A 16,587-nucleotide genomic window follows, 5' to 3' on the forward strand; every position below is an offset into this window, starting at 1 on the left:
GGCGTGGCGACGCGTAAGGGGCGTGGCCAAGGTGTCCACGCACAGGAAACACGGGTACCGGACGCGATCGAGGGGGTTCCGACTCAGCGAAGTCGTTCTGGTAAGGGCGGGGGGCGATGTAGAGCGCGGGCAGCAGGGGGTCGTGGCCTGGCAGAGAGCCCTTGGCCCCGTGAGGATGGCCGGGGTCCCGGCGGAGCTTCTCTGAGGAAGGGGGGTGGTAGGTGGCGGCGGGGAATAGTCCCTTACTCGCTTTAGCCCTTCTCTTCCACTGCGAGCGTCACCAGACACTCTTCTAGAATTCTGTCCATTGAAGTGTAGAACAGCTGTCCAGGGACTTTGCAGGATGAGGGGTGCAGTTCCAGAGACCGAGGCGCAGCCAGCTGGGACTCCCTCGGGTCTGCATTGTTGATCTTCCTCCTCTGACTATGCCAGGGGTTCTGGAAAGACTCAGGGTAGGGCATCAACAGTACAGGTGTGGCCCGTGGACCATCTGAGCTTTCTCCACTCCTCAGTTCCTTCTGTCCTTTAGTGTCCGGCCCCAGAGCTGGAGGAGAGGAACCTCCAAAACTACAAACGTTATTGGTGGCTGGGATTCTATATGACATTCAGCGTTAAATGCTACTGCTCCGAGGCTGCTGGGAACACGTTACTGTCAGGGTAATTCCCTCTCTTGTTTTTGCTGGAAAACTTGAGAAATAAGAGGGGTTAGCGAAGATGCTGACAACTTAATGTGGATAGAATTTGTTCTGTGTCAGCCACTGAAAACCACATTGCTTTCTGCTTCCCCTTCTTTCTTTACTGATAATCTGTCCATCTTCGCTCTGCTATTTAAAACTCTTGCTGCAGTGTGGAGAGTATTGAGAAGTCTGGTGAGAGAAGCTTTCTCTTCACATCTCTCAGAGCAGTCACTGTTCACAGCCGGCCTCAGAGTCCCCGTAAACCAAAGTTCAGGCCACCCACCGTCTCTTCGGGGACCTGGTGAAGAGCTGCACTGTTCTTGAATGTTTTGGAAATGAAAACTCTTCTGTCGGGCTTTCCTCCTTTATTCACATTTTTAAAGTCAATACCTGGGCTAGAATCCACCCAAAGTCTAAAAGCAACAAGGGCGTGGTTCTCTGTGCACACCTGCCCTGTTTTCCCTGGAGCCGGGCAAAGTGCTGCAATGGCTCACAGTTGGAATGCAATGAAGGTTGAGTAAGTCGTGAGAGAAGATGAATATTAGGGAAATAATCTGATAGAAAGAGGGAAGTGCATTGCATTTCATTGGCCGCACTAGAGCGGTTAGTTGCAACACACCAATCAGGTATAAAAAATATGTTTTGAAACCTTTGGCAACATTGGGATCATGCTCTCAGGGAAGAAGTGGGTGAGGAGGAAGCTAAGATTTCTTAAGACATGACAACATAATGTCTAATTTGAATTTCAAGGAATTGCAAAAGGTTGGCTTCCTTTTGAAATCAGGAGGTGAAAAAAATGGAGGGTCAAGCTGATGCCAATCAAGGAATTTTTTAATGTAATTATAGCCTTTTGTCGCTACTTTTGCTGTCTGTTTTGCGTGAGTATAAATGGTTTAATTAGGCAGAGTTCAAGTTAGGAGGCATTTCATACACAATTATGGATGATTTAAAGAGACTTCTAGAATCTTTTCTTTTTTCACCCATTTCTGAGTCTGCAAACAGCAGATAAGGAACATGTTAGTAAAATCCAATGCCTACATAGATATTGAGTGATGGCATCCCACCACAAATTGATAATGGTTGAAAGGGAGTAGGAGGGGTCTTCAAAAAGTTTATGGAAAGATTTGTATCATCTCATTTTTTCACAAATTGTTTGAAGTACTCTTGTGTTGGATATACAGGTGATTTATTATTCTCACTACATTCGTATAAGTTTGAAGTTTTCCCTAATAACAAGTTAAGAGGGAAAAAAAAAGCAGAATCAGATTCTAAATTCAGATGACCTGTGGTCTATTGCTCTTTAAACCTGCTCAGTGATGTAATGTAGGTACAGTTGGCTCTCTGTATCCATGGGTTCTGTATCCGTGTATTCAACCAACTGTGGATTGAAAATATTTGAAAAGAAAAATTGCACCTATACTGAACATGAGTTGGGAAAATATAGGAAAATGGTCAGGGCCCCTCAGATGTTCAGAATCTTGCCGAGCATTTGTTGTAAATAGGCACGTGCACCCAGGTGTTCTTTGGTTATTGTCTAATGTAATTGCACACGTGCACCCAAATGATGTCATATGGAAACTAGCCAAGAGAAATGAAATGTTCAGTTTCAAATATTTTGGAACATATTGTTTATTGTTCTGGTTAGCCATTGTCTTTTTACTAAGGTTGGTCCACAGACTGCAAATTATTTCTGTGAATTTTAAGTTTCTGGAAGTTGCATATTAATGTTTGCAAGCAGTTTAGTAGCTTCACATTCTGGAATATTCTGTCCCAAATTAGCATTGCTGAGTAACCCTAGCTGACCTGCTTGCAAGGGTGTGCTCTGTTGTAAACATGGAACATCAAGTGAGGCAGCAGATGGTCTTCCTCAAACCTCTTCCACCTCATTCCCCTCCTGGAAAGACAGGTCCCCATACACGTCTGGATGTTGCAGGGACTTTCCACTGTACCATATTAACATGGTGGGAGTGAATCATCTTTGTTGTTGGGGGCTGTTCTGTGCTCCAGATGTTGAATGGCATCACTGACGCTACCAGTACCACACTCCCCCAGGTCCCCCAATGATCACATTGAAAAATTTCTGAAGATATTACCAAATGTCCGGGGAGGTGGACCACAATAATCTTGGTAGAGAGTCACTGAGATGACAGGAGAGGATGTGTGCGATGGTGGAGAGATGACTTTAATCAACTGGCTAAGTATATCTTTTAAATAGTTATTGTATATATTTCCACTATTCACAGTGAATTAACATAGTTTTCAAAGAATGTCTTGCCTCAAGATTCAAGTTCTCTCACATTTTCCTCTTGGAACCTATATGCACATAAGAAAAAGAATTCATTAGTAATGCTAATCCAGCTAAATCTGTTCCCTTGAAACTGCTTTATAAATATGTTATTAGTGTAAGTTTATTTTATTTTCTCCATCATTAACTGTGTTCTCATTGAAATGGACTTGCTGGGGTTATCATACATTTCCGACTGTTGGGTGTACCTCCATCCTGCCAGACTGGCTTATTGCGAACACTGGCACTTTGCAGTCTAAGGCTTAAAATGGAAAAAATTAGTCACACTTATCCAGTTATTAATGTTTTGTGTGAGTGTGGGGTGTTTTCCTAGATTTTTATTTTGTTTGTTTTTATTTACGGAAATGTGAAAGTTAAAGGTCTAAAATCCAATATGCTTATGTCTTTAGGATACTTTGCTGTGTATCAGTGCTGACAAAAGCCACATAGCACTGGCCTGAGGAAGTGGGGCTTCCCTTGATTGGTTTCTCACATTAGTTTCATGTTTCTAAGTTACTGGGAGAAACAGGATGCCATCACCATTTGATTTTGATTTTGCCATATTAAACTGTCCCGACCTGTTTTCACCCAGGAGAATATTATGGTCTCTGCTGACCTGAGCCACTGAGCACGTCCTATTGCTATATTCTGGACCCTCACCTGCTTAGTTGTAAAGACACTAGTCATTGTTTCTGGCAGCTCAATACATGAACAGAAGGGCCAATGTACACTAGTGACCAAGCACGACCCGAGTTCGTGAGGGTTAGAAAAGAGAACGTGCAGAATCCTAGATAGTGCCTGCCACACAGGGTTGGCAGCTACTGCTGGTGAGACAATTGTCATCGTCATCATCTTTATCTCTTCACAGATGCAGTGCTTGCCTCAGATGTATAAATGTGACCATTTTAAGAAGATGTGAAGAGGAAGAAGGATTAATGGAAGGAGGAAGTGGTGGCAAAGGAAGGGGGAAGTGGTGGCAAATTCGGAAAGCAGCACTTCAGGACAGCCCCACGCTCTGCCCTTGTGCCTTTGCTGACCACGCTCCCAGCAGATAATCTTTGGCTGTCACTGAGATTGCTGTTTGTTGTTATCTCAAGTAATGGACAGGACCTGTTGACAGTCCTAACTTTGGGGACTTGTCACATAATAAAATGAAGATCAAAACCTATACCTGTTCCCAAGATGAAAATAAAATCAGTTTCACATAGTGTGTATCATCTACTGAAATTTAGCCTGTCACATTAAAAAAAACCATTTAGGTATGAGACCCAAGACCATAGGAAAATAAATTTAATTATGTTAATTCTTAGCTTAATGAAATATAAAGAATATCAGCTTGAATGGAAATACTACAAATTTGGTATTATTCCAATGGTTCTCAATGTTCATGATCTCCCTATTTTTATAAAGAAGAAAAACATTGTAGGAGAACTTGGTCTAGAGTGGCGCTGTCTAAGATGTAGTCACCAGCCACTTGTGGTTATTTACATATAAATTTAAATCCATTAAAATTTTATAGTCACATGTGCCTACCCCTTACCATATCAGATGTTTCTATCTTCAGAGAAGGTGTGTTTAACAGCACTGATCATATATTATAACTGAACTGTGTTACGAAGTTGTTCTATTATTTGTCCAATTAATTTTGAAGAAAAAGCCTGGAGAACAATAGCATTAAAAGGCTTGTTTTGTGGTGTCTTCAGGAGGAACTCATATACGTTGGGGTGCCCCAGACTGTTGTCTTTCATTAGATTTCAAATAATCTTGAGAAACAATGGGCGGATTAGGAGCCCCTCGGAATTGCATTAATGGCCTCAGTGTTATCTTCAGCCACCTGCTGTGCTGATAACTGCACGTGTATCCTCTGGTTAATGGACTCAACATCAAAGTGCCTTTTACAGCCCTGATGCTCCAACAAGGCACTTTGTGATTCTGTGAACGTCCTCCACAAAGTCAGATGGAGGGTCCCTGTGTTTCCTGCCACTGTGCTGAGGCATAGCTAGTTCTACTAAAATGAACTTCAGTTACATGAGGAAATAGCACATTCCTCATGGAAAGGGCAGTACAAAGCAAGGTACAGGATAAAGAGCAAATGAGGGTACAGAGGAATGCTGTCCAACAGGGACAGAATGCAAGCCACATAGGCAAATCTAGATTTCCTACTAGTTGCGTTAGAAAAAGGAAAAAGAAACAGGTGAAATTAATTTTAATAATATATTGACCTATTATATGCAGGATCACTTTAATATGGAATTAATGGAAGAGTTATTAATGAGGGAGTTTGCATTCTTTCCTTTGTACCAAGTCTTCAAACCCTGGTGGGTGTTCTACATTTACGGCACCTCTTATTTGGCCTGACCAAGGGGAGCAGCACGGGAGGACCAGAGTATGGGAAGAATTAACAGAGATGAGATTGGATAAGTGGGTGGGTTCCTAGCAGGAAAGCTGGGCACTTAGACACAGAAGTCACAACTTGATGGACAGTCTTTAGCACAAGCACAACGTGATGAAGGTGGTAGTTGAGGAAAACTGCTGAGCTGCAGAACAGGAGTGGAGGGGCGTGGTGCAGGAGGAAAGGCGCCAAGACGCTTTGCATGAAGTCTGGGGTGGAGGGGCCCGAACCAGGTGGTCATGGGCAAGGCAAGGAAGAGATGAGCCCGAATGATTCCTAACGAAGAAATAATGTGGTAATGAGCGGGGTAAGAGGATTTAGAGCAAAGAAGAGACTCCAACCTTCTCAGCGATGCCCTTCATCTTCCTCATTCCATGCACAGGTAGTGGTGTGCAGAGCAGTGGGGAGGCAGATCATTAAGCACATGTGCGTATAATTGTAACCACACCGAGTAATAATGTCGTGGAAGATGAATCGGAGTCCTGTGATTACAAAATAGTGATGCGAGGGCTCATGTTATAAGAGGATACTCAGAGAGGTGAGGAGGTGACGGGTAAGCCCATAACAGGAGCAAGCCCCGAGTGAAATGAGGGGAAATTTAAGCAAAGGATTAGGATCAGGAACCAGGGGTCTAAGGTAGGAATGAGTTTTCCACATTTGAAGAGCTGAGGCTGGAGAAATAGGTGGTGCAAACATAAAATAAATCCAACCAAGGGCTGGTCATATAAATCAGAACTAAAACCGAGCACACCCTCACCCTGAAATCTAAAGGTCCTTTGTCGCTTATCAGTCATGGCTTACTGACGCCTTACCAATGGCAGAGTGCTCACTTAAACCATGGTTGATAAAATCTCTCTGTTTATTTCATTTCCTAAATATAAGAAAAACCTGAAAATGAAGCCTTTGGTAGAACACTTAATCATCTCTCTGTTTTGAGGGAAGGTTTGACAACTACCAAGAAATTTTAATCTGTATAAGGAAGAGGAGGGGAAGGGAGAACAGAAATATGAGTTTATCTTTAGCAAAATAAGCTCTGGGCAAAAAGGTGCCTCCACTAAGCGGAGAGGGACCAACCGCCCCTACTTGGGGGATGCTTTGGGTTAATAAAGGAGTAGATGGGCAGCGGGGAAGAAACCTTCTGGAAGCTGAACCTGTAGCATTAAGGTCATACAAGAGCAACTGAGGGAATAGGCCCGGTTTTCTTGGGCTGGTGTTTGCACGGGTGTGAGAGACGCTACTTTCCATTTCCTGCATGAAGTGTGGACACTTAAGGGGAACTGATCATCAGTTCACTTCTTGACTCGTCTTCACAGGAGACCCTCATTAACTGGCTTTGCAAAGTGTGAATTCTCAAATTTCAGCCAGTAGGAGTGTGTCAGAGGGGAAGATGTGGTCTCTCTGTGCGAGGAGTCTTTGCACCAACATCAGATCCATTCAAGGGCTTTCCAGAAGGCATCTGCATCCTGGTAAGATAGTTTCCCAGTCCAAATGCATCTATTTTAATTTTCTGAAACAAAAAATTCTTCTCGTAGGGACAAATTCTTTTATACTAAAAAAAAATAAAAACAAACATTGGGTTTGGATCTCTCCAGAGATAAGACATTAATGTGAAATAGGAAAATAAAAAGAATACTCTCAATTTCCCTAGATCAGGATTTCTGAACTTTGGAACTGTTGACATTTGGGCCAGAAAATTCTCTGCAGTAGGGGCCCTACCTGTGCGTGCATTGTAGGATGTTAAGCAGCATCACTGGCCTCTACACACTAGATGGCACTAGCACCCTCCTCTGTCACTGTCCTCTCAGTGACAGAGACGCAAGGATCACTCAGAGCCCAAATACTTGAAAGCGATGAGAGGCCCAGAGGGACTACACCAAGCTAACTCCTGCAAGAGAGGAGAAAGTCGGTGCAGCCCCGAGCTCAGGATTGTCTCATCTTTTATTGTGCTATCAAGACCTTGGCCAAGTAACAAGCTGAGTATACTTTCAAAAGAAGTACAGAAAGGAGTGTGTGAACAGGACAGAAAACGATCTCAGTCTTCCCTACTACTGAATCAAAACATCTTCGCTGTTCAGCATGTGCTGTTTTCAGCACGTAATGTTCCCATTCTGTGCACTCAAGGCTTTTGCCCTCTGTGCATTCCCTGTACTAAACAGGCCCCCTTGTTCCCATATCTCCTCTAGTTGTGACAAGCAAAAGTCTCTACAGGGGTTGCCAAATGTCCCCCGGGGGGGAAAATCATTTCCTCTGTTGAGAACCACTGGTCCAGACACTCCCAGGGGAGCTTGATGTCCATTCCCCCAGGATGCTTTTGCGCCCCACCCCCCAAAAACCAAGTCTAGGATTTTGAAATTCCATCTTTGTGCAGCTACTGAAGCAAGAGGAACGTCTCCTGTTTTAGAGTAAACTAGAGTCAGGTTTCTGGGTTTTATGGAAATAGGAGGATGCCCTGCCATAGGTGGGGGATTTGACTGAGTGGCAGCTGCCTTGTCACTTTCTCAAATCCTTAGATTCATTCTTAGCAGGGGGCGAGATGCAGGAAGTCCTTGGTAATGATTTCTCTCGGTCACGTTTCTTCTAGTTTTCCTCCTCGTCTAGATTCTACCCATCCGTGGTGCAGATCTGAAGGGCAGATGTCCCGACCCGTGGGATATTCAACGCAGACCCTGGAGGGGGGAGTGGGAATGGGATGGAAGCAAGAGACGTGAGAGATGGGAGACAAGACAGTATAGGGACCTGCTACAAAGACCTGGTGCTTGACTCTGGAAGAAAATCAGCATCAGCGATGTCGTTAGTGCCTTTGTCTGTGTACACCTTAATAGTTCATATTCGTGTGACTGCGAACTCCTAGGACCTTCACAGTGCTGATATTCTACCCAGGTTTTGCAGGGTGGCTGCCTAGTCCTCAAAGTTTGCTCACATAAGAGGTGAATTCAGCACGCACACTAGGTGGGGTGCGCCTTTCACAGGATGCAGGCTCCACGGGTCTTTACGTCCACTACCCAAGCAACTAAACTAAGACAGTACTTGATTGAAAGTTTGCTGCTCAATAATTCTTCCTCCATTTCCTTTGTTGAAAAGTCTGCTATTGAAATTAAATTAATTTGTTTTTGTATTTAAAGGTAGTTTGCAGGGGGAGGTTGGGGCTCAGGAAACTGTCAACAAAGACAAGAAACTCATTGGTGAATACCCTGTTTCCTGATGGACTAGTCTCAGTACTGATCACACTTGCTTTAGGTGAAGTTAGTAGACAGACTGCGACGAGTTGGTTTTCCAAGGTGACAGAATGCTCTGCAAGGTGCTGTCTGACCTGCCTTTATCCTCTGCTTTAGTCAGTTGATGAAGGCCCTAAGTGGCTATTTCCTAAGACTTTTAGTTTCAATTAGCCTCCACAGGTTCCTCACCTGTGAAATTGTCTCGTGTGTGATGCTAGACAGTGGACGGTCTTGCTAATAGCTCCGTCCTGCTTTCTCCTAGTGCATCCACTCAGGGACAGCCTGGACCTGGTTCCCAGGGGTGATGGACAGTCGCCCGTCAACATCCAGTGGAGGGACAGTGTTTATGATCCTGCCCTAAAACCCCTCACCATCTCTTATGACCTGACCACCTGCCTCCACGTCTGGAATAACGGGTACTCTTTCGTTGTGGAATTTGAAGTTTCTACAGGTAAATCAAGTGAGGGTAAGATCTGGTGGTCTTGCCCAGAGTTAAAGGAACAGTGTCATGTCAACACAGGACAGGTCCAACTCCCTCCATGGTAGTACTGATGACTTTGTTAGCAGTGGCATGGAACTCATTGGAATTTTCTTTTCTAATTGTGGAAAAACGCACATAACATGAAATTTACCGTTTTAACCATTTTTAAGAATACAGTTAAGTATTAAATACCTTCACATTATTGTGCAACCACCACCACCATCTGTCTCCAGAAATCTTTGGTCTTGAAAAACTGAAACTCCACCCATTCAACAGCTCCCCTTTCCCCAGCTGACAGCCCCTGACAGCCACCAATCTACTTTCTGTCTCTGTGGATCTCACTACTCTAGGTGCCTCATTTGACCGGAATCATGCGGTATTGTGTATTAGTCCATTTTTGTGTGGCTATAACAGAATACCTGAGACTGGGTAATTTATAAAGAACAGAGGTTTATTTGGCTTACAATTCTGGGACAGCAGCATCTGGTGCAGGCCTCAGGCTGCTTCTACTCTTGGCGGAAAGCGGCAGGCAGCTGGCGGGTACACATTCCCGTTCCAAAAGGGAGGAATAGGCCAAAAGAAAGGAGAAACAGAACACAAACAAGTCCAAAACCCAGCAGGGCAGACATTAAATCTTGCAGCTCCAAAATAATCTTCTTTGACTCCAAGTCAGGCATCCTGGGCACAGTGGGTGGTCTGGGTGCCCCGCCAAGCCTTGGGCAGCCCCACCTCCACAGCTCTGCCAGGTTCAACACTGGTGTCTATGGCTTTTTGAGGCCAGTGTTGCATGTTGCCAGTGGCCCTACACTTCGGGAGTCCTAGTGGCGGACCTGCTCCCTCGGCTGTACTAGACATTTCCCCAGTGGAGGCTCCATGTGGGGCCTCCATCCCCACTTTTCTGTTTGGCATTGCTCTAGTAGGTGGCCGTTGCCATGGCCGCACCCCTGTGGCAGGTCTCTGCCTGGGCCCCCAGGCTTCTCCATACATCCTCTGAAATCTGGGTGGAGGCTGCCACGATTTGTTTTTCTGTGGCTGGCTTATTACACTTAGCATAATGTCTTCCAGGTTCACCCATGTTGTAGCATGTGAAAGAATTTCCTCCATTTTTAAGGTTGAATGATAATCCATTGTGTGGATATAAGACTTTTTTTTTAATCCATTCCTCACCTTTTGGCTATTGTGAGTAATACTGCTATGAACATGGGTGTATAAATGTCTCTTCAAGACATTGTTTTTAGTTCTTTTGGGTACACGCCCAGAAGTGGAATTGCTGTATCATCATTGCACTAACTTTTGAGTATCTGAAAAAATTCCCTTCTATTTTTTCTGCATGATTCCTTCTACTAGTATTGTTAATATTTTCTTTTTTTTCTTTTTGTGACCGGTAAGGGGATCGCAACCCTTGGCTTGGTGTCGTCCACACCGCGCTCAGCCAGCAAGCACACCAGCCATCCCTATATAGGATCTGAACCCACAGCAGGAGCACCGCTGCACTCCCAGCGCCGCACTCTCCCGAGTGAGCCACAGGGTCGGCCTGGTAATATTTTCTATTAATAAATACATGTTTCTCTGTATAGATTTTATAATTCCTATAGACATGAAATGAAATGAACACTACCAGAAATCTATTTTCTGTGTGGGTGTTGAATATGTGCTAATTTTCCTCTGCTTGCTGACTTTACAAATAACTTCTATTTTAAATACTGATACTATTTAATCTGATTTTAAATTATAAGATTGCAACATAGAGCAAAAGGATAATTAGGCAAGAAAAACATTTTATAGTTTTGGTCACCTGATAACATGTATGTATTTTGTCATTCATTTATTCATTCAACATTTACTGAGTGCCAACCATGCACCAGGCATTGCACAAAGTGCCAGGAATACGAACCCAATTCCTGACTCCCTGGAGTTTAAAATCTAGTGACAGAAGCACTCTTGACGTTAGAATTATAAAGCGAGTGTGACTTAAAAAGGTTTCTAAGTGTGCTGTGGGACCACAGAGTAAGGCGTGTGATGTAGACCACTCAGAGGAGTTTATGGTGATTTCACTGAGGAGGGGACATCTACATTGGGTATTGAAGGATGAATAGGAGTTTGCTAAGAGAACTAGAAGGCATCTTAGACTGAGGGAAAATAGTGTTCAAAGGCAGATATGATAGTATGTTCTGGAAACGGCCAAAAAACAAAGTGATATGGCCAGAATGAAGAATGTCTGATGTAGGAGAGGCAGGGAGAATGGTGGTCATTGAAGCCTACAAGAGCAGGTGGAGGGCAGGCTCATGAGACACTCTTATTGTTAAACAGGCCAGTGGCATGGCATGATTTCGTTTAATTAATTAGCCAATTAGTTTACTGTTTGTAGATTAACCCAGGCAACAGTGCAGGGCTGCAAGGTCAGATAAATCTAAGTGAGAGATGGTAGGATCCAAAACAGAGGCTGTGGCAATAGAAATATAGAGAAAGAGCAAGTTTAGAAAGCATTTGTGAAATATAAACAACAGAAGTTGAAGGTGTGGTCCTCTTAAATAGAACTGAAGGCGAAGTTGACCATGACCTTGAAGATGCCTCACTTGGGAGGCTCGGGGAATCCTGGTACCAGAAAGAAAGCACATGAGTGATGGTTGATGAGTGACTTGGAGGGAAATGTAAGGAGATCATAAGGAAATGGGATATCTGCTCACAACTTTTTCTGTGATTTAGTTGTAAATGTTGCATCAAAAATAAAAAGCAGCACATTTTAAGTGGTCATCCCTGAAAGAAGAAATGTATCTTCAACTATTGTCACATTAGAAAACTTTTAAAGAATCTGTTTCTCTCAAGATAAGCATCTTCTCTCCTTTAGATGCAAATAAACTTGCATCCTTGTTATATAAATTTTTCTTTCCATGAATAAATCCCTCTATTCCAAAATAGTATTAATTGCTGCTCTTGCCTAAATTTCTTCCTGTTCTTTATTACTATCTCATTTTGCAGCAGATTGTCATATGCTTTTCTCAGTGGCTTTATTTTGGGTGAGGAAACATGTTTAAATATCATATGTGGAATGATACTCAGTTTATTTTGGAGCGATTCTGTGTGGTCATGTGCTAAACCCTCTTTTAATGGTGTTTCAGCTGCACTTGGTGCATTGGAATGCAATCAAATTTGAAAGCTTCGAGGATGCAGCACTGGAAGAAGATGTTTGGCTGTGACAGGAGTATTTTTAAAGGTAACAAAAATCTCACCAACTTTAAATGATGTTTTGTATCCTAGCATGAAAAGATACAACATTACAATATTGTCATTCACTTTAAGAATACCAGGATCAATACATTGGTTAGATAATCAATGCTTGAAATACAGGATTGTTAAGAATATATTTTATATCTTTTAAATGGTCTAAAATTGCACTGTCCAATATGGCAGCCACAAGCCATAAGTGGCTATTGAGCACTTTTTTTTTTATTGAAAGGAGGCTAGTGCCATTGAGGAAATGAAGTTTTAATTTTATATAATTTTAATTCATTTACGTTTCAATTTAAGAACTGATATTTAATTTAGTTATTGTAAAACAAAAATGTTTGGAACCACTTGAGTATGTGTATGTACGTCTTGAAGTGTAAATTTTTTAAAATCTAAATACAGATCAACTATTTCTGATGAAAACTTAGCATCCAAATTGATGTGTGCTGTAAGTGTAAAATACGCAACAGATTCTCAAAACTTAATATGGAAAAAAACGTAAACTTAGCTCAATAATTTTTTCACATTGATTACACGTTGAAGTGATAACATTTTAAATATATTTGGTAAAATAAAATACGTAGTAAGATGAATTTTACCTGTTTCTTTTTACTTTTTAAATGTGGCTACTAAAAAGTTTAAATTACCTCTGTGGCTTGCATTGTATTTCTATTTCTAAGCACTGGTATAAAAGGATAAAAGCATATACCTAAGTAAATAATGGTTAAAATGTGCAATTAGTTAAAAATAAATCTTTTTCTTCTGTTTAAAGGCAAACAACTATAGGAAATGATTATAATAGGAACTAATATTTGCGAGTGCTCTGTGACTCTGTATTTGCTAAGTGCTTAGTTTATCTTCCCAAGAGCTCTCGGTGGCAGTACTATTGTCTCCATTTGTCATATGAAGAAAGTGGAGCTTAACAAGGTTAAGTGCTTTCCTGCCAGGTCACACAGCTAGCTAATGGATAACGCGTGGTACATTCCTATACCACACTCATGGGGCCTCTGAGTTCCTGCAGGTTTAAGAGCTGCAGGCCTCCCACAAGTTTCTTGCTTTAGTCCACTCTGGAGGCTGAGTGTTTAAAGGAGGCCCAGAATTTGTTTTAATCAGGTGTGGTAAGATGTACAGACATGGGAATGACTGTCGTGAAGGAAGAAGTTTGTTATACACACAGACCCCTTGAAGCAGGAGGCACAGCACATGTATAGCTACACAACTACGCCAATTGTTGGGATAGGGCCATTGCTATGCTAATTGTATGGCTAGGGCAATTCATAGGGAATGACTGTCGTGAAGGAAGAAGTTTGTTATACACACAGACCCCTTGAAGCAGGAGGCACAGCACATGTATAGCTACACAACTACACCAATTGTCGGGATAGGGCCATTGCTATGCTAATTGTATGGCTAGGGCAATTCATAACTCAAGCCCAAACGTTTCATTATTTTTAGTTATACTAAGTTTCCACTCGTATTGTCAGGGCTTGGGCTCAGACCTTTCCAACCCATTGTACAGACTGGGTCACCAGACCCCTCACATGCCAGGCTGGGTCACCAGACCCCTCACACACAGGTCCATGCTAGGTAATTGGGAAAAATCCCAGGAGCCATTAGCAGACATCAGTCCTCAGCTTCCTCAGCAGCAGCGGCCTCTCAGAGGGTCCCAGGGACACTTGCAGCAACAGGGACACTTGCAGCAACAGCCTCCAGCAGCAGTAGCAACACCCCGGGGACAGGGTAGGGGGCAGCTGTGGAGCACAGCTGCTTGTCCTTTATACTTAAGTCATAACCCAGGACACCTGGGTGCCCACGTGCATCTACATCAGACAATAGCCAATGAACACCTGGGCGCACGTGCATATTTACATCAAATGCTCCCCAAGATTCTGAATATCTGAGGGGCCCTGACCATTTCCTTCACTTTCCCTACAGCACACCATGCAGGGCTACCTGGGGAAGCACCAGGGTTGGTGACAAGGCAGAGGGAGCCAGGGGAAAGTGTGGGCAGGAGACTTCACTGTGGGTTTCTTGGGAAGGAACAGCAAGGCAGGGTAAGCAGCTGAGGATCTGGCTACTTTGAATAAATTCAGCCTGCTTTGGGGTGGAGGGGCAGTCCCTAGTTGTCTGATACCTGACCCTGGGGTGGTTAGAGCAGGAGAGTCGTGGCCCCATGAGTAAGAGCCCCATAAAGAAGGTAGGAGGTGTGGGCTGTGGATTGCTTGGCTTGCATATGATAGGTGCTCTCCCAGTTGTTTGTGCACTCTAGTAATTAGCCAGCCTTGGGGGGGACAATCCCTCCAGTGTCAGTAAGGCCCCAGATGTCCAAGCATCAGATACAGAAGCTAAAAAATGTGGTTATTATACGGAGGTTCCTGGAGCTTGCGCTGAAAGCTGGGCCTTCCTGTCCTCTGGTTTGCTCTAGAGCTTCAGCCTCCAGAGCCACTGTGGGCCGAGGCCTGGTGAGTCCCAGCAGCAAGCGAATGGAACCAAGGCCACTTTCCCTGCAGACCGAAGGCACATCTGCAAACAGCCTGCTCATCTGCTCTGTATCTCATTTAATTCAGCAGTGTTCGTCACATTCTAAATTGCCAGTTCAGACTGTTTCAGAGTTTCAGACTGTCATTTGTTTTTAGGTAATCACCAGGTGGTTGATTTTAGTTCACATCCCATTCACTTCTATACTCGATGTCAATTGTTTTTAAAACTTGCATTTTCTCATTTGTTTTTCTTTAGCTACACAAACATAAAGAACTACAGAAGTTGGTGGATACTTTGCCATCAATTAAGCATAAGGTAATATTTGTTCCTAAGTCACTTGAAATATACCTTGTGTTTCAATCTCAGAGCAGAGACATTAACAAGGCACTTTGAATCGGGAAGTGTAATTAAGTGAACTGTATTCAGGTTCTCTTTGAACGTTGCCTTAGAAAGAGACTTGCCATTTATGATGCTGTGTTGAGAGAGCCCCCTGGTCTCGGGTCACATTGCAGGGGACAGAAGTGATTGCCTTGGTGGGCACTGAGCTTTCTGGTTTTACTGCCATGCCTCTGAAGACTTGGGGACTCAGGAACATACTGCTGTCTCCTGTTCTGTTCCTGACGCACTGGTTCCTTCTCAGTCCTTGTGAAAACACTCAGCGCAACCTTCTTTTCTCTAGTTACCCTCCCAAGTCAGGGAGTAGAGAAAAGTTTTACAGAAACTTGACTTTTCCAGCTGGAAAGAGAAATGATCCCTCTCCTTCAGGTTGGAAACCTTTGTCCAACCCCCAAGATTAATTCTTCCATATTCAGAATCCCAAAGGGGCCTCTCCCTGGAAGTCCATATATTCCCCCATCCCTCTGTCTCCCTGCCTTTTCCCCTCTCCTTTCCTCCTCATCTTACTCTTTTTCCCTCTCTCCCTAGTCCAGGACCCTGGCGTCTCCTAATCTGCACTGCATTTTAGAAAGGAGAAATGCTCAATTAGTCCCTCTTAAGAAAAAGAAGCCTTGTGGCACTAGCCACTGTCTAATACCTCCCAACGATACTCAGAAGACAGCACCTGCTGTAAACTCACTAGAATTGAGGGAGAACACGGTTTTGGCTGTTTTCCCACTGAGGAGGTTCAGAAATGCAGAGCTGATTGCAGAAACAAAGCCTGGGCATGATTCTGTCCTAAGCAGTGACTCTTCAGGGATCTGCCCAGAGGTACTTCGAGCTCCCTGGACCACTGCTCGTCCCTGGACGACACCCCTGAGAATCATCACCTCATCATGCAATTCCTGAGTGTTTCACCACTAAATAGTGACTTGGTGACCCCCTGTCTCTTGGCCAGGACACCCTTGTGGAATTTGGGTCATTCGACCCTTTGTGCTTGATGCCCACCTGCGTGGGTTACTGGACCTACTCAGGGTCTCTGACTACCCCGCCCCTCTCTGTGTCAGTCACCGGGATCATTAAGAAGCAGCCAGTCAAGGTTGATAATGATCAGGTACATTCTTTCCACAATTTCCCCCTAAGGAAATCCTAATCTGCCCGTTTAAAACAAGGCTGGGTCAAACTTTGGCATTAGTTTTAATGTCTTTTAATGTTTGTACATTTTTATTAAAATGTGCTAATGTCTTGTCTCAGTTTGCAGATGAATTTGGAGATGCGTTGGGAAAATATAGGAAAATACTCAGGGCCCCTCAGATGTTCAGAATCTTGCTGAGCACTTGACATAAATATGCACGTGCACCCAGGTGTTCCTTGGTTATTGTCTAATGGAATTGCGCATGTGCACCCAGGTGTCCTGGGTTATGACTTAAGTATGAAGGATGAGTGGCTGTGAT

At 43.6% G+C, this 16,587-nt stretch overlaps 1 pseudogene; it reads left to right on the forward strand.

Annotated features, from left to right (window-relative positions):
* The first annotated feature begins 7,886 nt into the window (after positions 1 to 7,886).
* Positions 7,887 to 16,247, forward strand: LOC103600279 (annotated as a pseudogene).
* Positions 16,248 to 16,587: the final 340 nt, after the last annotated feature.

The sequence above is a fragment of the Galeopterus variegatus genome, unplaced genomic scaffold (assembly GCF_000696425.1).
Source record: "Galeopterus variegatus unplaced genomic scaffold, G_variegatus-3.0.2 Scaffold3289, whole genome shotgun sequence".
Taxonomy (NCBI): domain Eukaryota; kingdom Metazoa; phylum Chordata; class Mammalia; order Dermoptera; family Cynocephalidae; genus Galeopterus; species Galeopterus variegatus.